Source organism: Vidua macroura, chromosome 6 (assembly GCF_024509145.1).
Source record: "Vidua macroura isolate BioBank_ID:100142 chromosome 6, ASM2450914v1, whole genome shotgun sequence".
Lineage (NCBI taxonomy): Eukaryota > Metazoa > Chordata > Aves > Passeriformes > Viduidae > Vidua > Vidua macroura.
In genome coordinates, this window is record NC_071576.1 from 10,677,192 (window position 1) to 10,698,614 (window position 21,423).

Consider the following 21,423-nt stretch of genomic DNA (forward strand, 5'->3'; position numbering starts at 1 on the left):
TAGTTTCAAGAGCAAGCTCTTGTCAATTCTGATGATGTTCGGTCACAAGCAGTCAAAAGAGGAGGAGGAAGGGGACAAGAAGAGAAAAAAAGAACTCCCTCCTTTGAGTCAGCACACACACAGCCAGCCCAACCACTCGCCCTGGCAGAGAGAAACTTGCAAATCTTGTTATGAATAAGTACCTACAGGTCTATTTCCACTACAAAATGCCACATAACGCTCAAGTTTTATGCAATATTTCAACACAATGCTATTTTCTCTGCACTGTGCAATTAGACATATTACCACCACTTCATGATGCATTGAAACAGGTCAGGAAAGATCTAGTAACACCAATTACATTACAGTGCTATGAACACTCATGGTCTCACCACTGTTTTTAACCTGAAATCTGCTCAGCTAAGAACAGTCAGGGTTTAGATGACAAAAATATTTTAATATTTTAACATTAAAGTACAAATAGCATGCATTAAAAATAGCCACCTGTCAGCAACATATTTACACTGAACAGGTAGGTTTTTTTCATGACAGACAACTTGATTATCTTTCACTCGGGTTTTTGGGAAGGTTTCACGTTGTTTTAAGATGGTTAGCAACTGCACATACAAGGTATTTTGCACACTCTGCATGTTCATTACTTTCTACACTAGGCAAAAAAAAAAAGGAGTGAGAAGAGACAACATCTTCTGTTGGCAAGAGATGGGAGGTGAAGACCAGACACAGAACACAAAGTGTCTGAAATGAAAATTACAAGTCCTGAAACATTTGGCAATAAGTTTTACCTTCTTCCTCATTTTAAGTCTAAGCTGGAATGCAAAGAAGGAGTCAACACTAAGCCTCGCCTTTATCAAATTTTTCTCTTCACTCTCCTTATCCAGGATGGCTTGTCTCTCTCCTCACTTTAACCTACACTGAAAAGCACATTCTTATTCCATGAAAATACTCAAAGACATCATCAATCATCAGTCAGGTCTCCATGAATTTAAACACTTCCATCCAAGTCCCAACACACCCCAGTACCCACTGCAGCTCAGGAGCCTGATGTCCAAACACTGCCAAGTGAGGTGTAAGACCAGGCAATGTCAGTGTGCCTTTAGCAGAGAATCCACCTAAATCAGGAAAAGGAAAAAGTTTTCTCCCAATTTAGCATTCTGAACCTCCTCTGCTCTGGGACACATGAGGTGCACACCCCAGCCCAGCTGCCCCTGTCAGGAGCAGTGCTCCACTAGCTCAGCTCACCCACAGTAAGCTGGGTGAAGTTTCACTTCCCATGGTTAAAAGCCCAAGTTAGGCTTTGGGGCATTACAGAGGGAAGCAGCCCTAGGAGGTGATACCCAGTGCAGGGAGGTGCTGCAGGACCTCATGGCACTCAAAAGCAGGGTGGCAAAATGTGTTCCTCATGCTGCACCGCAGCTCCACAACAGGTACCCAGGAACTTCCTCTGCCAAGGAAATACCTTGGGTTAGGAGCTACCTCCTTCCAGCTATGTACTCCCTCCCTGGGCATCATACACAGAGGTGCCTGCAGATGCTGTGCTTCATGCCACCCTCAGGACCCCCTTCTGCCCAATTCCCACAGCCCAGCATCTTCCTCTCTCCAGCCCCTCTGTAGCACCAACCAGCCAAGTTACACTGGACTCGTGAATGGGTGTGAAGCAGCATCTCCAGTGTTCCTGCAACTTATCCCCTGCTCCAACTCTCCAGCCAAGCCTACACCTATCCACCCTCAGGCCTCATTCCTTGACAGCTGTAGAGGCCAGTCCAAGGCACAGCCCCAGTAGGGTTATGCTGAAACTCATGCTTTTCTGCAAAGGGCAGAAGCATCTGAAGGCCAACACACATAGAAAGATGGGAGTGAGGATGATCCTCAGATATCCATAAAGGCTGATTCTCCCTCCCTACATTCCAAGAAGCTTGCCAGGTCCTTCACCTTCTGGCACCACATCCTCCCCAGCACCCCCTCTCAAGCCCACAGACCCACATTTACTGTGCCTCATATGTAAGGCAGACATGACAGGCATTCTTCCAGTACAGTGCTGACCCCACCATAAATACACTCAGCATAAGTACTCTTACTGCATGATGTACCAACGAAAAGCATAAGAGCTTGCTCAGAATTTGGAAGCACATTGAAATGGAATGACTGCTTTAGAGCAACAGCCATGAGAGCAGAAGAGGGGCCTCAGAGCAGAGTGGCTGTTACATCCCTTTATAGCACCATTCCAAGCACAGCTGCAATGCTCACCAACACTGTCCCATGCTTCTGTACAAGGACTACCAGGATGAATTCTGACACTCTGCACTTCAGTGATAAAGCTGTAAAGATAATTCAATTTAATCTGTTGCATGTTTCATGTAAAAATAGCCACATAAGAAGGGCAAGGGTTACTCTTTTTTTAGGAGAACAGATCAATTTAGGATCAATGAGGTTTGCTTGTTTAAGCAACTATAGTTAAACCAGTGCAACCTGTGTTTAGAGAAGCTGTATAATGGCAGACAAGAAGATCTGACATTTCAGGTGATCCTGCACTTTCCTCTAGCTACCCACCAGATATTTGTGAAGTCTCTGCCACAGCCATTAGTTGCGTGTCACAGCTGTTGTGGGAGCAAACACTCTGTAATCACTTTCCCACTGTTAGCTTTCCCATTTGTCCCAAGTCTGTCAGGAATCATGGTTGCTTCCTCCAAGAGGAAAACCTTCTAATACAAGCAGCGTCCCCTAAATGTTGTTCCACTATCAGAATTCACAGGGAATGCAAACTTCCAATGCCTTTACCCAGGCAGAGAAGTGCAGCCCCAACCAGGAACAGTATCATGTTGCTTTTTCCACAGCAGTTATCATCTCTCTCTTTTCTTACCACTAGAATATAACCCTACTCCACAGACCATACACTAAAACTCAGGAGAGAACCAATCCAGCTTAAAATTCACTTTGAGAAGAAAATGTTCTTTTTAAAGTTTGTCCCATTTTACAGATGTGGTTTACTGCACAAGCCCAAAAAGTTCTACTGTTCAAGGGAGGAGATGAAGCAAAGCAGAAGACATATATAGTAATATTATTCTAAAATAATATTTATATATATTGAATATCAATATATATTGATATTCTAAAATGTTGTGGGAGCTTTTGGGTTTTTTCCCCCCTGGAGCTATGAGGACACATCTCAAAACCAGTGTGCAGAAATACTTTGATTTGTACAGGAGAGAAAAAACATGGCCCCTTAATTTCCCATCACTTCTACCCAAAGACTGAGGCTCTCCATCCCTGGGGGCTCCCTGAGCTAATGCACAGGCCTGGCACATGCAAGAGCAGCACACTGCATGATTTGAAACTCTGATCCACAGCAGCTAAGGCTCTCCTCACCTCTCCCCAGGAGCTGTCAAGCCAGGACATCTGATAGGAAAAGGGAAACAGGGGTGTCTCCAAACAGGAACCACCAAAGGTCACTGTACCAGTACATACATCAAGTTCCCCCTACAGGTCAGAGAGAACCTGCCCTGTCCTTCTGACCCCTCCCCAATTTCAAGTTAGCCATAGAGAAACTGGCATCAGAAGGGAATTATCAGAAGGTTCAAGAGCAGCACTGCAAAAGAGCATTGTGTCCCCTTCCACCATCTACTTGACAAACTAAAGCAGGGGATCTACCTGAGCTTTAAAAAAAATAAAAGTAATCCAACAAAAAAGCTGTTAGCTTTAACTCAATATCAGTTCCTGGTTTTCTACCACATATATTTAGAGACGAGGAAGAAGAGTAAGGAAGCGGGGACAGCCAGGACACCTCCCTCACCCACAGCACCAGTTTAAACCATCTTAAGGACCACGCGTGGAATGGACACCATACACAAGGAGTGTACAGGAAGGCAAAACACTGCTTGCAAGCAGGAGCCCAGCACTGCACAGCTCCAGCCTGACACATCACATTTTATTTTTTTTCTCCAAGTTAGAGAAGAAACATGCCAGAATAAACTCAGTAGGAGCAGAGGCCTCTCAAAGAGCCACCAATCACTCTGTCATCTGTTATTTTGCTTCTGTGCAAGGCAGCAATGCCAGCTCCCACTTGAGTTCCTGCACTTGAGAGACCTGCTCTGTCTCACAGCTCTCCCCAAGGATGCTGCAAGACCTAGCCACAGCTGTGAGCCATTCAGGAGCTTTAAGTTTCCTCTTGATACCTGTACTGACCCCTTGGAGAAATGATACTCACCTCCTGCAGATGTCAAGACACATTTTGCTTCTAGTTGCATCCTGCCCAAGTCAAAGTGAGGCTTGGGAAGGATGCCTCCTTTTCCTTCTCCATAACCCTCTCAGTAGTCTCTGATGTTTTTGCTGTTGCTGCTTGCACAAGGCATTTCAGAGCTATTGACACCCTATGGATTTCAAAGCAAAGCACAATAACACATGACTATGTGAGAGCACTGCAACACACACCATGAAGAGTGGGACCCTGCTCTAGTCAGCTGCTTCTGTTATTTAGAATAAGGTAACTCAGAAGAGTAGGTCCACAGTCAGGTGCTGGATACAAATACATACTTCTGTACCTTCTCTGGGCAGCAAACATGAGCCTTAAACCAAAGTTTAAAAGCACTTGCCATAAGACTCCAGGGAATTCTTCAGGTACTGATATTTTGCAAAATAACAGGTAAGAATATACTTTGAGATCTGAACAATGTCTTCCATGAAGATAATAAAGGTTGTACAACAACTGAAATACCCAAGGTAAAGGATAGCAAGACTCCCACCTACAAAAGCTACTGCTTTACTAACAGCACTTACTGACCCCCCCATATGGTACTGACTCATTTTTAAATCACACATTGCAGATTTTAAAAGAAAGTGTAAGAAATACCTCTTCCTTTTAATATGAAACCCTAAGCACTATATATAAAACATGCATTGTATAATATCCGAATGTGAATAGATGCTTTTATTGTTTACAAGAGCTGGAGTTGCCATATAATAACTTAGCTGCTGAATGCTTCTTAAAGCAGTTTTGGATCAAGTCTAATGTATTTACTTCTAGCAAAGTGAGATTAAACAAGTACTTCCACTCCCAAGCCTGCATTTTCTTTATCAATGCAGAGCTTAAATTTATTGCATAGTGTAAAATTCCCTGTTTACAGGACCCATGATGCCTGTTAAACAAAATAAGACAAGGGAGGCACAGGCTCCCATAGTACAAAAAAATTCTCTTAGGGGTTCACTGGTATTACTCAGGCTCACAGTGTAATTGTAAATGCACAGCTGTGGTACAATAGCACAACACCTATGTGACACAAGAGAATTCAAAATTCAGAGTCAGAAGGAAAGCTTTTTCCACCTTCCTTCCTCACTACTGGCACTGGTGTCCCAAGCAACAACTCAAAGACATTTGAAGAACTTTGCTGCTCTCATCTCCACTTCCTTCTGCACGTGACTTCTCCCTGAGTCAGCAGATAATGCTTGTGATCCCCTTTCATTCGTGTTTTCCAAGGACTGCCTAGTCATAGCAGCTGGTACTTCATAGAAATACCATCACTGAACAGACTATAGCAGCATTAAATGAAACAGAACTGGAATCCTGCAAACTGAGAAACATTTTTTAATTAAAAAGCTATAAATGAAGCAGCAGTTAGCTCTTCCTATACATGACTACACCCGGTTGGCACTATAATCTATATGCAAATAAAGTTCTGAGGGCATTTTTGTATCTGCCTAGGGAAACAAAAGCAACTATTTGTGTTTCTATACAGAGCAGCAGCACTGGAAACATGGGGTGAAGAGCATTATTGCCTCAAAATGACTGTAGGTGCTGTGCTACAAAACCCTACAGTATCATGTTACAACTGTGAGCAAAATATTGCTTTAAAAATTACCCAGTTAAAGATTAATCACCCAGCAATGATTACAAAGGTCACTTTGCAGTGATAAAAATTTTTACCATTAGAAGAACTGAAAGAGAAAATGAGAAAAAGCATAGATAGCAATAGTTGCCTTTCCCCTAAAGTAATCAAGTTCAATACATCCTAAGTTTAAACTTTGCATCTTTGTATTATTATTTTTAAACCTTTTAAGAACACATCTGATCCAAGATGCCTTTCCAGTTTAAGAGCCAGCAGTAATGCAAAAGCTGTGGCCTACATTCTGCCCACAGCCCAGGCCAGACCGAACAATAAAGCCAGAACAGATGTTGAGGCCTTGTCTTGTATTTTTTTCTGGAATAATAGGAGCCCACTCATTCTCTCTTGCAAGCAGGTGGCACCAATGTGCAGCCATAGATGAGGTCTGAATAACTATACAAGCAAACAGCCTTTCAATATGCACTTTAAGTGTGTAAAATTTTCTACACCCATACAATTCCAACCTGAGCTCTTCAGTGAGCTCTGCACATATAAGTCCTGCAATCCATACACGAGCAGGAAGCACATTACCCTACAAGGAACATGAATATACCCCTGCACTACTTAGCATTGAGCAGCACACCTCTGCTAATCACAACGAGCTTTTGTCTAGACATGACTGGGGTTTTGTACTGAAATGTGAAAGGGTTAGGGTTTTTTAAAGAGAAAGTATAAAATTAAGAGGACAGAAAATGCACATTTGATCAAGATTTTATCAGAGATCTCCTGTAAGCCTTTTAAAAACACCATCCACTTTTTTTTTTCTTTCAAGGAGGACAGCTGCTAACTGTGCCACAGCAATCCTGAATGCAGTCAGAAAGCAGCAACCAGAACAAAGCCAAAGCCTGCAGCACACATGTCACACTGAGCCGATGAGGCTCACCTGCCCTCCCAAGCACACTTCTCCCTGCTCCACAGCTTCTGTTCTCCCCAAACACTGACCCAACAGGACGACACTTCTTTCCCTCCTTCCATTTTTCCCTTCCACACTATTCCACTTCCAGTCTCATTCAGGTGACCAAAAAGTTACACAGGAATGCCTACATGCAAGCAAGTAAAGACCCGCACACAGAATTTAATATACAGAAAAGGAACAACAATAACACAGCAGTTTCCTCAAGTGCTGGGTCTTGTGCTGCTGACAAACATCTAGACACTGCTAAATCTATTTGAAGCCAAAGAACCTACTGATGAGGAAGCAAAGATAAGGCAAACAAATCCTCTCTTTCCATCACAGATCTTGATTCTGCTGCCTCCCCGATCTTTGACAATCAGCAATTCCTACATGCACAGCCCCATGTTCATACAGCCTCCCATTTCTTTACCAAGCTAGCCTTCAGCTCTTCCCACCCACTGAACGTGGTCCTCTGTTGTGTTCCCTTAAGAATAAGAGCAGCTGCTTGGGCCAGTCCTGCCCATTATTCACAGACAGCACTTAGGAATAACAAGAGCAGGACCAGCAGAGAGACTTCCTGAGCCTGGTACTGTATCTGCATCACTGGATTTAATGACCCATCATGGAAGGAGGGAGTAAAAACAAAAAAAAAAAAAAAAAATCCATCAAATAGACTAATCCTTTTTGAACCCATTTGTAATTTTGGCATCTACAACATCCTGTAGCAGAGTGCTTCAATTTAATTATATGTTTGTTGTCTGAAGGAGAACAAAGAAAGCCCATGCACACTCCCTTCTCTACTCTGAAGCTGCTACTCAGTCATTTCATTTGGTGGCCCCATTTCCTGCCTTATGAGAAGCAGAGAATAACTGCGCCCTGTTCACCTCATTCGTGCCTCTTGTTGTTTTACAGATCTTCTACTACACTATTCTCAGTCATCTGCTTTCCAAACGAGACAGGCCAGGCTTTTCTACTTCTCCCTCGTATGGAGATGGGAAACAAGAATAATTCCTGTACTTTAGTGATCTTACAGCTCTAAGCAGCATGTACACATGGGGGAGGGATGGGAATGGGGCACAACCAGAACTGTACACAGTGTTCAAAGAGAGGGTACAACACAGGATTTATAAAACATGCCATAATGAGGTGTTATTTTGTTCTCAGATGCTTTCACAACAGCTTTTAACAATACAATTGCCTTTCCATTATTACCATTGAGTTGATGACAAAAACCACTGTCTACCAAGATCTTTATCTGGAAAGGCAATACCAAATTTGAAGACCACTGCTGTACAAACAGTTAAGGGCAGTTTAGAGACCACTACTGTACACACACAATTAAGGGTTGTTTCACCCTACCCTCCCCCTCAATATTAGTTAGCATTTAACAAGTGCCACCTGTCACAAGACTGAACACGTTGCCCATTCCCTCCATTCAGCAGATGCCCACACTCTCTCCCTCCCTGCTGCTCCCTCCTCCCATTCACATACTGTTTTCTGACAAAAGGACAATCCAGCGGTTAGTAGCAAAAATAAGGTGAGAAACAGAAATAAAAAGATACGTAATTTGAAATGGGGAATACACAAGTGTTGCTTTATTTAGAGAGTGACGAGTGCAGAGTGACTCCTCTCCAACCCCCAGGTGCAGGACACCCTTGGTTTCCCCAAGGCTTCTTTCCCTGGGAAGAGTGGCACAAGGAGCAAGAAGCCAACAGAAAGGTTTCTCAGACCTTGCATCTCCCCCTCTTTCCCCTTAAACACCAATGCTGCCTAGACCACCCATTCAAGTAGTCCCCATTCCTCAGTTCAGGCCACCCCTTTCCATTCCCTGGCAACCCAAACAGGCAGCAAAGATGAGTATTTCCCACACATTAAGAACCAGCTGGCCTGTTTCTATTGCCCAATGCAAGAAGAAACTAAAAAAAGTCAAAAAGTCTCAAGTGTTCACTAAGCATAAATTACTTTTTGGTATTTTTTGCAATACCTCTTGCCTTCCCACCCATCAAATGTTCACGACAGCCTTCTTTTCAGATAGCTTAAACTGATTAGTGGAAGTAACAACTGGCTAGAAAGCACCAGTGACATAAAATGTAGATTCTTGGTGAACAGAGTGACTGGGTTGTTTTTTTTATCCCCCACTTCAAAAAACCTTGCCAGGATGACAATGAGAAACACATCTAGCTAGAACCCAGTCTCCAAAGAGTATGGGATGTGGGCACCTCTCATCCTAACCTCACACCTCAGGATATCAGAATAAATTTTAAAAACTAATGACCAGCTATTCTCAATGACTTACAAAATAAGGCTGCTGGGCACACGTTACTGCTTGGCAAGACCGTACTGTGAAGGACAAGCAGACAGGACATACTCATGTCTGCATCCAGACAAGAATCCACCCAAAAGGACAGTGGAGAGAGAAATTCCATGTTACTCTGCTCTTGCAGTATCAAATAATTTTACACAGTGAAATGAATCAATCAAGCACAGTCAGCTCTCAGAGACTGTAAAGGTTTGTCACAGTATTAGTCTTTAAAACCTGGGTCAAACAGCAACACTTCTCAAGGCCACAAGCAGGAAACCCCATCACACAACAGTGACAAACACATCTTCCAAACTCAGCTGAGTGCTTTGAATAGGCTGGATATCCACCAAGGAAGGCATCACCATGGCACCTTCCCTGATGGAGGTAGTGCCCTCTAAGGGCAGCAGAATCAGGCCCTGCCAACATACCCAGGAAAGGCCTCACCTCTGTGCTGAAGTCACCTAAACGATCCCATTACTACCCAAAGGTGGTTTTATAGAGGTGGCCTGGCTGGCAGAGCTGTGGAGATAGCAGCCTCTGAAAAGGGGACACAGCCTCCTCTCCCAACACAGCTACCTCCAGAAACAGATACCTGTCCTCAGGCCAATGCCAGCATACAAGAAGCTTATACATCAAATCCCACCCAGCACTGACTCATGCACGATGTGGTGTGCAACTGCAATCAACAGGCTGCGAGCATGCCCAGTTTAACCCACACAAATCCGACTTCTAAACGTCTGTGACAGTTGCATATCCTCCTCTCACCCCCATCCATGACACTCTTCCAGGTCCTTATCCTCACAGCACCCCTACCAGCAGATGAGAGCTTTTATCAACACACACACACACACACGCAAAGCACTGACTGCCAGGCTCGCAGAGGCTGAGTGAGGTTTCCCCAACCCCATATAAGAGTCCTAACTATGGATCATCCTCCCTCATCCCCCCACTCTCAGGAACGCTGAAATCAAATAGGGACCCACAAATAACACATTTGTGGTATTTCAAACCAGATCTTGAAAACTCAGTTTGCTTCCAGCTCTCCTTGGAGATGACTGGTGCATTCATTAGCCCACAAGCTCCCCAAGGTACAGACAGTCCCTCTCCTTTTGTCTGCATGGGACCCACCTCCACAGGGTGCTGTAAGGATAATATTCATACCCAAAAACACAAAGTCAGATTTAACATGCCCTTGAAATGCAGGCGGCTCCCAGATCACAATTTTCCAACAGATTTCACAAGTTAGTTTGTTTTTTCCACATTTCTGCCAAACTCAGAGGCGCAGTACTGACTATATTTAAAATGTAGCTAACAATCATGGCATTCTGGTTTTAACATTCAACTTTTACTAAAAGACTATCCAAAACAACTTATCTGGTTTCTCTCCTTCTCCCACCTTCAAAGAATCTCAGAACTAGTTTGTCCTGCATCTACATTAATAATCAGGGCAAGAACACTGTATAATGACAGGAGAGGCTAAGCAATTCATCACTGCTGCACACCAAGCACTGCCTTGCACTCACTCTGCAGATTCCCACTTCACGCTGAACCTAGCTGATCCTAAAAGGTGCCAAGTAACAGTGAACCAAGCCCTGGAGACACAGGCTCTCAGCATTGAGTAGCAGCAAGTACACTTGCAGCCCAGAGGAACAAAACAGGGGCAGAGCTCTGCAAAGACGCTGGATTTTCTTGAGCTGCCTCTGCTTTAGGATTACAAACTCTCCTTCTGCAGCGCCAGCATTTGCATACCACAGCATATTTACAAAGAAATCAATCGGGACACAAGCCCGGAGGTGAACACGGAGAAGAGGCCCACAGCACTCGGGGCAGCCTGCAGAAAAGCTCGTGGCTTTCTGCTCAGACGCTTCAGGGAAAAGCAAACCGGCACGATCCCCTTCCCCACCCTGTTTAACAAAGAGGACAGAAGTTTGCAGGCGCAGGGCCCTACAGGCTCTCAAACGCAATCACCACGTGGTGAGCATCAGGAGCAGAGCTCACACAAAGAGCCGAGAAGCAGCAGGAGACGGGGGAGAGGGCTGGGAAAGCCTTGGCAGCCATCGCCAGGAGGAAGCGAGTACAAAGGGGACAGTGAGACTAGGCAGATAAGGAGAAGCCCGCGGAATGCCAGGCTGGCAGTGCAGATAAACTGAGGAGCCAGGACGCTGCTGGAAGGAGCTGAGTGTGGTTTGGTGGAGAGCTGAGGGAGGAACCCGGCTTGGCACTGGCCCGGGAGGGGAAGGAGGCAGAGGAAGGGTTTGCACAGCACTTACCTGCGCCAGAGCATGTCGCTCGCACGCTGCAGCACAGCACACACACTGCTACAAAATTAACTTAATTTTACTGTGTTCAGGGCCATTAGTCTCTCCAATCCGAGGAGTGAGATCCTATTCAGCACATAAAGGCTTCTTTATTGAGGCTGAAAATTCTTGTTTTCTCCAATATTGGGGGCAGGGGAATATCTTTTAGGCATAATTTATGTTCAGGCCAAAATAATCCCTCTCTCCTTTTCTTCCAAAAACCATCGTCATCATGAAAGCAACCAGATCGTCCCTGCATATGTTAAGAGCCCAGAGGTCTTGTTTTCCCTTTCCACAAATTAGAGAATGGAAAAAGCAACAGCAGCAAAAAAGTAGTGGCCATCTCCTAGCATCTGTTTGACAGGAATACAGATGTGCCTCCCTGCACATCAGTTATGCTGCCCCACACTGCTCTCAACAAATTCAGTGTAGCTTCCCAGTTCATTTGCTTCACCCAGTGACCACTGGATAACTCCACAAAAGCAACCAGTGACTCTCCATACTGCACCATATTGAGCCCCAGACAACTAAAGAGGCATTAAGCATTTGTCCCTGTCCTCCTACCTTCAGTGCTACCACCCTGGCCACTCTGGAACAGACTCCAGATTAACACCTTCTGAGCATCAGTGACCCAAAGCAGTTCCTCGTTCTGCCACCAGTTTGCTTCAAATCCCAACCTCAGCTCCCCCCAGCTTGTACAGAAGTGCTTAATGGGGCTTGTGCACATGAATGCAGAAGTTAAAAAAAAAAAAAAAGCACAGCAACAAGAACAAGGCAGCAAGGGAAACAAAACACGCAGGGACATAAAGAGGACAGAGAGCCTCAGGGGAGGGCCGGTATTTAGAGTTACTAGAGACTGAGAAGCTAAACCATGCTACGGGTTGCTGGGTCTTCAAAGAGGGAAAAAAGTCTGCAGAGCATCTTTGAGAACACAACAGCTGTACAGGTGCATATGCAGGCTGGAGCACAGAAAAGGTGAGACATACTGGCACCAGAGAAGAAAGCAGACTGTCAAAACTACAGACAAGACAAGCCAGCAAATACATACCATTTGCCTGTAGTGAGGGGCTCTGCCAAGCATTTTGAGACACTTCTATATTCCTCAGCAGAAGAGCTGTGTCCTCTTCACTTCTGTCCTGGCCTGCATTTTCTCTGTAACTTTCCCAGCACTGTTTATTGCTTTTACTGAAAGATGACCATTTTCCCTGATATCTGGATTTTCACAGGCTGCTATTTCAATAAAATACTTGAAAGAATAGTCTACAAGAACAGGTACCATGAAACAGGTTGTAGCAACCTCTATTCTTAGTTCAACCGAGCTCTGATCTGTGACCAGGAGCTGCAGGTACTGCTGCAACCCTGTGCATTTGAAAGTCTTTAGTCTTCTGCTCTGTGCCACCACTCAAATACAAATTGCTACAAGTCCAGTCATATTTATGTTGAAAGGCAAGAACAAGTGTCAATATAATTCAGGGTACATTGGTTCCACATACTTCTACTCTTCCTTCTACCTCAGAAAATCCTTCAGTCTCACCTCCCCCCTTGCACACACACAACGCCTCGGCAAGAGCTTTGCACACATTAAACCAAATACTTGTTAGCATGGCCAGGGACCCTGCTGAGAGCCTCAGCTTCCTTAAGACTCCAATTGGTCTGACTTTCTAACAACAAAGCTATTTGTAGTCAGATAATCATGATGCTGGCAGTGATTCTTGGTATAATTACTAATACCTAGCCTGAATATACAACAGCAAAGGAGGAAGAGCCCACAGCCTGTAATACCAAGCTTCACTTAAAAATACTCAAGAGTAAACCAGCTTCACCAAACAAAACAACTAAAGGTCTTTTCCTATGCCAGATTTCTGCAGCATGCATTTACCAAGCAGAACAAGAACATCTCACTCTACTTGTTCCTAAGATCCCACCCAAGTGATGCCCGCAGAAGGCACTGCCTGGCTGTACTGGGCCCAAATGCAAGACTCCAGACACACTCTTGTTAACACTTCCTACACCTCCACTGCTGCATGAGGGCATCCAGCTGCAACACCTCCCACACCTCCACAGACAGCTCTCCACTATCCTGCAACAGCTGTGGGAGCTTCCTGCAGAAGTTACAACAGGTGCTGCTGTGCAAGACACAGAAGCAGCAGGGAAATGGGATTCCTTGAAACCCATGACGTGTACCATCTTCACCATCATTCAGCAGGAACATGGTCTAAGTCTTCTCAGCAGCTGAATGCTAGATCTTTGCACCCAGATATTTTTTCTGGTATATTAGAAATGTATTACATGAGACTCAAACACCATATATATGGTGTTCGTATATATACACATACTTTCTATATTACATAAGACTCAAACACAAGCGTTCTGCTCCAGCAAGGCCTGAATACCAGTAATGCTTGCAAAATCATTGGCACAAGTCAGGGAGATAGAAAAACCCCTGACAATTCCCAAGAAATCCAGGATATTCTTTTCCTCCAGGTCATGATTATCACAGGTACCAGCACAGTTATCCAGGCTGGTAAGGCATATGCTTGATCAACTCACATGGACTCCAGAAAAACAGTCCCAGCAACAACAGTCTTAGACCTGTAACTACCTTCAGCACAGCACCTCAGACTGCCAAACTGCTGACAGCTGGGCCTTGCTTGTTTCCCTGCCCCCACAGAGAAAGACAGAAGAAAGCTCCTTACAACACTCCATAAAAAAACACTTTCTCATAGTTCCAGGTCCACTGCCAGCCGTTCCAGACTTGCAGAACAGGACAATCCCATTGCATCTGATGCTGTCCTGAACCAGAGGCATCAACTTACTTGCAGGAGAGTTTTAGATGTCTGTTGCTGCTGAGTTTGGTCTAAATCTGTAGAGTCCTCTCCAAAAGCTTCTGTTTCTCCTTCTTCCACCCACCTCACTCCCCCACCCCTAGACACAACAGTTTGACTACATGTATGAACAGGTTCATCAAAAGACATGATCAGTCCAGTAACAGTTCAACAAGTCCCAGAACCCTGGCATGTCCCCTGACAACCTCAGCAGCTCCTTATGCAACTACCCAGTCAGTATGCAGAAGAGTCACATGAGACTAGCACAGATCCTGGGAGAGCAGGTTTTAAGTTATTCCTGCACAAGAAAAAGGAGTGATAATTAAGCAATGTCTAGTAAGATTCCTGGACTCTCTTTGAGAGTCCTTCCTCCCTTGACTAGAGCAGTACACCAAGAAAACTACACTCCCTTTTACACAGTTTGTTTAAATATCATTGCTATCTCCACTAGAGAACTCTGCAGCAATTTCTAGGAAAGATGACACCAGAGCACCAGTTTCCACATCCCTGGCTTAGTGCCCTTGAACAGTTCTTTCTGTGCAGAGTCGGCAAGGTTGAAAACTTGTTTCCGTCTGACACTGACTCATGATGCAGCCTCCCCTCCCTTGCAGCCTAACCAAGAGCAGAGCCCTGCTGAAGTCCCAATGTCTACAGGAACAGAGGACCTACACATTTTTTCACCAAGCACCACTTTGCTTGGTTGATGCTACCAAAAAGTTAAAGCTTTCACAACAAGCTCCCACTTTGCTTCTCAATCCCTAAAACTGAACATCATGTGGCAACAGGCTCAGCGAGTGCCCTGCAGCTCACACTCTGTGCAAGGCAAGGGCACCATGACTTTGCTCTGCTGCTCACCCCCCTGCAAAGAAACATCTCCCCTGCAGGAGCGGGGCAGAGTCAAAAGGCACAGGAAACACAGGCATGGTATGTAGTAACAAAATGTAAACATTTGTCTCTTACAGCCATCTCCCAACAGAATACCACAGAGCGCACACGCGTTGGGTGGTCAGTTGTTGCTCCCTCGTCAAGTTTATGATCTGTCATGTCCAACTTTGCCCTGTGATGCTGGCACCTTCCTGAACAGAGGACTCAGTTCAATTGTATCAGCCAAGGACATGCTACCAATACCACTAGGAAAGCAGATTTTTGTGCTTTCAGAAGCAATTCCTCTGTTGTTCCTACAGAACCGTCAATTTTGGCCACTAAAACCTTGCCACAAGGGGAAGAAATACCTTTTTTTCTTTTTTAAACAGAAGCAGCAATTATCTTCCCTGTTTTTGCCATTTAGCTATCCTAACAATCTTCCAGGCTTCTTGGCTCTCCTGAATAAAACTCTTGAAACCATCACACATTCCTACACTTCTGCTGTTAAAAAACGTTGTGAGATTGCCTTGTTCCTCCTATTTCTTTTGTTTGGGTGATTTCAGTATCATTCTCAGCACTGCCATTAAAAGTAGCACTTGTGATCTGAAAGGGGAACTTCCCTAGCCACCTAAATTCTGGCAGAACAATGTACACACGTAGAGGATAGAAGGAATGGTTTGGGCATGTGCTGTCTCCTTATGTCATAACGTAAAGACAATCAGTCTTGTTCTCCTCATGCGTCATCCAGAGTTGTAATTATTTCTGGAAGTTTGGAAACATGGGGAGTGAAAACTACTTTTTTCTTTCTACCTTTCCCAGAAGTTTTCAAAGGAGTCAGCTGTAAGAACTTGGAACATCACTGTCTCATTTAGGAATGAGAAACATGTCATGCTTATTTGAGTTAGCTCATAAATTTCCACCAGGTATGCTTTCAAATAAAGCTCTTTAATACAGGGTACATTTGTCACTGTTCAAAGGTGAGACTACAACATCACAGCACACTGCAGTAATAAATGTATTTGTTGCCAGTTGGTGAATCTCTAAAATGAGACAAAGGAGGGATGAAAAGTGTCAGAAATAGGAAGTATCAATATTGTTAACTCAAATGGAAGGTTAAATATCCTGGGGGCTCTGAAATGGTACACAAATAAAGACCTAGTGTCATAATGCAAATGTAAAGAAACAAGTACAACATCCCAGTCTGCACAGAAGTGTCCTTCATTGTAACATGAAAACATCAAGGACAAAAAGTAAATCTGATTCCATGTTATCACTAATTAAATTCATATGTACCAATTTTCTTTTTTTAAATGAAACATACATTCAAATTCATTAGTGACAGAAAACATTCTGAATAACTTAATTTTAGCAGTCATTTCCATTTAAAGCTTTTCACTTTTAATCCTAAATATATCTCAAGAGTATCTCTTCTGATTTTTCCACAGTGGACATGGTGAAAGTGGATTCAGAGCTTATAAATTACTGTCTTTCCCTGTCAAGTCCTCACATCAAGTACATAACATTCATGACTTTTCCACTGAGATTAAGAGGTATTTCATGTACTGAATCTTGCCTAGAGAACTATCTGGCCTTCATGAAACACAACGTCATCATCCATTAATCGGTCCTTTATGTCCTGTATGTCTTTTACTTCCAGTTATAAGGATATGTGTTAGTCTGACCTTCTGACTTTGAGCCCAGAGTTCGCAAGACAGCCATAAAACCATTTTATTCATTTATTAAAACAAACAATGAACCCGAGGGTATTATTTTCTTCTCATAGACCTAAAAGATCTGATCCTTGGAATGGTACTCTCTGCATTTCATTACTGAGTCATGAAGACCTACCCTGCTAGGTTGCTTTGTGGCCAGAAGCCCCATGTTTTCTCCTCTGAAGCAGCACTACAACAGAAGCTTAGATCACCTGCTAGAATGCTTATGCAGTGCAGTTCTGAAGAAAAAGCTGTATAAAAATGGATTTATTTCTGACTACCATAGAAGGTGACTGAGAATGGAACTAGGATGCTATTGGAAAACCATGTTTTGTTCCCCGGAGCAGAAGTAAGTCATTTTACCTCAATACCTCAATTTGCTGCTGCCTTCAACACGAGTGATACTCAGCACTTTGCAGACGTACATGCAGAGGGCTAGAAAGCCTAAGGGCCAAGATCAGGACATTCCACGCTCCACGGCAAAAGAATTCCTGCACTTCCACAAGCCAGGCAAGAACTGATCTTGGGGGAATTTCTCATGATGCAGTTCAAAGTGAGAAGACCAGAGAAAGTCAATTCCAGTTACTTCCTGGCGGCCATAGCATCCATCACACACAAAGAATGAATCACCCACTGTTAAGAGCTCACCAACACAAGCAGATCACTGTGCCTGCTGAAGAACAACTTCCACAGTAGACTCAACTACAAAAATGTCTCTTCTGAGGTGAAAGGAAAAAAACAATAAACAAACAAAAAGGTGCAGTCCTGCAGGAGAGCTATTGCGCTTTGAGGTGACACCCCCAATTATTTCTGATTTTTCCAGTACAGACACCACCAGCAGATGCATATCTGCTTCCAGTGCTAATGAGAGCAGACACCAGGGTCAGGCCAGTTAACTGGGCAAGTCTCTTGGAAGCTTTATCCATTTTGCTTCAGACAAAGGCCTTTCCAGGGACCCACATATCATAAAATGGCTCCTGGCCAGAGGGGGCAAACAAATCCAAAAACTATTCACTCCAGCCACACAAAAGAAAGGTGTCCTTGGGCTCACAGCCTCAGAATGGAGTCTAGTAGGAAATGAGAAGCCTTGACTACCTAGGAAAGTCCATAGCTTCCCAAATATTATTTAAGGTTTCACAAAACTCCCTTCTACATAGGAGACCCCATAGGAAAGGAAAAGGAAGGAAGATGAAAGCAAGCTATTCAAAAGTGACTGGACTTCCTCTGTAAGGATTATAAAGCTTTAACTGCAACAGATTAAATACACAGCCTAGTTCAGCTCACACAGGAAAAGATTTCTAGTATAGACCAAGAGTTAGAACCATGTGCTGATCTGTATGTAGCCAGAGATGTGCTATACAGCTCAAGGTTTACTTAAACTACTACAAGAATATAGCAGGACGATGTCCATATACCTGAGCTACCAACAGGAGGTCATGAAGTTCTTTCTTACACCCAGGAATCTCACTGCAGAGTACAGTTAACTTACCTGTACCTGCTAAGCCAAACTAGGACAGTTATGACATAACTCAAATCTCTGCACATACAAGAGCAAGTTAAACTGAGCAGTTACTGGTGAAAAAGTAAAAAGTCATCACATTATGCCCACTCTAACACTGCAGGAAGATTGACGGGCATGATTGTATCAATTCAGCAGCAGAACTTCACCACGAAGCCAAAATCCTGTGTCCTTTGGGTGTGCTCCTCAGAGACTGCTGAACTAAACCTTCCTTTCCTACAGTCAGGTTAAAACAGACAGCAACCTTCAGGCTGAGTCCAAAGATGCTCTGACATTCTGCAATGTCTTTACATATGGTATCTTTGGAGGGAATATTGCCAAAACACAACAGAAGAACAAGGCAGGACCAATCCCACCCTCCCTCAAATCCCGTGTTTCTCCATAATGAAACTTGATAAATTATTATATGCCAAGAGAAAGTCTAGCCCTAACTCAGGATGACTGATGGAAAAGGAATTTAACTCTGTCTGGTAAAGTGTTGGATGGAAAAAAATCAGACTGAACCACCCAGTTATTCACAGCATTGCAGACTTCCTGTTTTGATGCAAGTCAGCAAGATCTTCTGGAAAACCCAGGAACAAAGAGCAGTAGTTAAGGATAATAAGTTAGTTACAGAGAAGCTAATGATCTATCTCTGTTAAGACTTCAGAATAGAGTAAACTGCATCTATGCCTCTCCTTTTCTAGCACTATTTCAAAAACTAATGCACAGGCAAAAGAAGCAATAAAAAAGTAATAAAGTAATGAACTAAAAGAAGAGCAAGGTACCAGTCATAACAAAGGAGACTATCTCTGCCTTTGGATTTCTAGATACAGTTCTCCTCCCCTGCTTCCCCAGTCCATCCTTCTGTATGTGCCTGAATAAACATCAGTTTATTCCAACCAGGCACTGCCACTCTGTGGCTCCAAGTGCAGAACATCTTTGGGAGACAAGTGGGCAGAAGTGATTCCGAAAAGTTCAGAACAGTCAGAACTCCACCCCACTGAACTGCCTGAAAAAGATCTGCTATTGAAGCAAAAAACTAAACAAAATGAAGACATGACATTTAGGTTCTAAGAATCTTTTTGTTCTTATCATAAAAACTCATAGACTACTAAAAAACATTTTAGCATATCACTAAGCTTTAATCAAGTCTCTTGCCAGCTTAGGATTGTGAAGAATCACAGGTGATAGGATAAGACAATACCGTGGATTAAAACTAGCTACATAAAAGCCATAGGAGGGGGAAAAAAACCCTCAATTCTTTCACATCATAAATTGGAAAAGAGGATAAATGGCAATACAAGGCCCAGCCTACAGTCCTCCAGCCCACAGGGACTTGTTCCACTGACCTGGCTGGGCTCTGGGTCACGGCATTTACACTCTGCAGTTCATGGATTCACTCCATAGCAGTTAAGTACAAAAGCATCCCTGGAGCATTCCCACTATGTACCCTGCTATATTGGCAGAGCTGTGCTTAGTACAGTTATAGTGAATCACCTCCCAGCAAGTTCTGCTGTAGAAGGGTGTGTTTTGCTGGTCAGCACCTACATGGGGGATTTCTGATTGCCAGCAGATGACCCATACCTCTACCTCAATATAAACTAACAGTGTATCCCACCATCACAAGCTTGCACACAGCCATTAACTCCAAAAATTTTTAAAGCTGTAACTGATAAAGACATGAGGGAAGACCTTTGCATGGTGACAGAATCAGTCACGGTGTACTTAAGAATGATATGTCTCAAGGACTGCTCATATATACCAGCAACATTGCTCCTTGCTTCCCTGCAAGCATCTCTACAGCAGAACATGGTGCTGCATACCTCTCTCTTCCAAGGCCCTGGACTAATTACTGAGAAAGATCATTCAACTTAAAAGCATAAAATTTCACAGAGCTGAGAAGACGCAAGCATCAGGCAGCCAGACTTCCAGCAACTGCTCCTGCACCCGGAGGCTCCATCCGGGATCCTCTGCACACACTGTGCCAAGCAGGGGCCAAGCCAGCACAACACACTTCAGACTTGCTGCTTAGCCCAGCAGTGTTCACACTCTGACAATTCAAAAGCAAGTTTCCAGGAATAAGTATCAGGGATTTTTGTCACTAGGCGGATGGATAACTTTTGTTAGTGTAATATACACACACTGCAAAAAGTCTTATGATAACCAAGGAACAGCTACAGACCAATCTGTCTGATACACAAAAAGCCCAGCATAGCTAGGAATGCACCTTACAGAAATGCACTTGCCAGAACCTTTGGGTGCATACTAGTGAGCAGGTTGATGAGCCAGTGTTTATTTCATTCTTCTCTCTGCAAGCCATTCCCACAAGGTACTGATTAGGACAATGTCTGCTTGGCTGCAGGATCTAGGAGAAGCTGTTCTAGCTACTCTGACCTCTTGCCCTCTTCTTGGCTCACCTGTGTGCCCATCTGTCAGAACACACGTTAAACTACAGCCTGATGTAATTGGTCATAGCCTTGGAGCAGCTCCTGCTTGTCCATGTCACGACAGCATCTCTTCATGGTAAAGTAGGTCACCAGGAGGACAAGAACCCTGAAGAGGGGCCTCCTTAAATTATGCTTCTGCATCAGAGTAACAAGAGCTTATTCCCCTCAGGATGCCCTAAGGCTCCATTATAACTGAACCCAGGAAGATAATTTCACTATCCAATAGACCACGTTTTTCACAGACCACAGCAGACACTTTCAGGACCTGCTTTTAATCTCTCCCTTCCAAGAGCCAACTGAACTTGAGTTCTGTTAAAGTTTGCAAATAACAGGCGTGTTGTGCAGACACCTTGCAGAGAGTGGGCCGGAACAAACCTGAGATACGCTACCAAGGACTTCTGATGAACGTGGCAGGCACCCAGCAGCCTCTGGCTACCTTGCACATGGCCAAGTGATAAATGCTGTGGTGGCTCTGTAGACCAGCTGTCCTCTCATCACTTTGCAGGAGATAGTTCTGCCGTTGTCACTCAGTGAAGGTTCTGAATTCATTTCCTGTTTTACACCATCGTGGGGAAAATGAGCATAGCTCAGAGGCATAAGGCAATGAACAGAGTGACTGATGCAGAGGGTGTTTATTTAGGCAAGCAGCTAGAGAGAAATCTGGAAGAACTGAACATGCTTCTATTAGCATCACTTGACATTCCCTT

General features: G+C 44.0%; 1 protein-coding gene across 2 annotated transcripts in view; it reads right to left on the reverse strand.

Moving 5' to 3' along the window:
- RCOR1 (REST corepressor 1) overlaps window positions 1–21,423 on the reverse strand; it is an 82,814-nt gene that overhangs the window by 42,147 nt on the left and 19,244 nt on the right. The window lies entirely within an intron of this gene.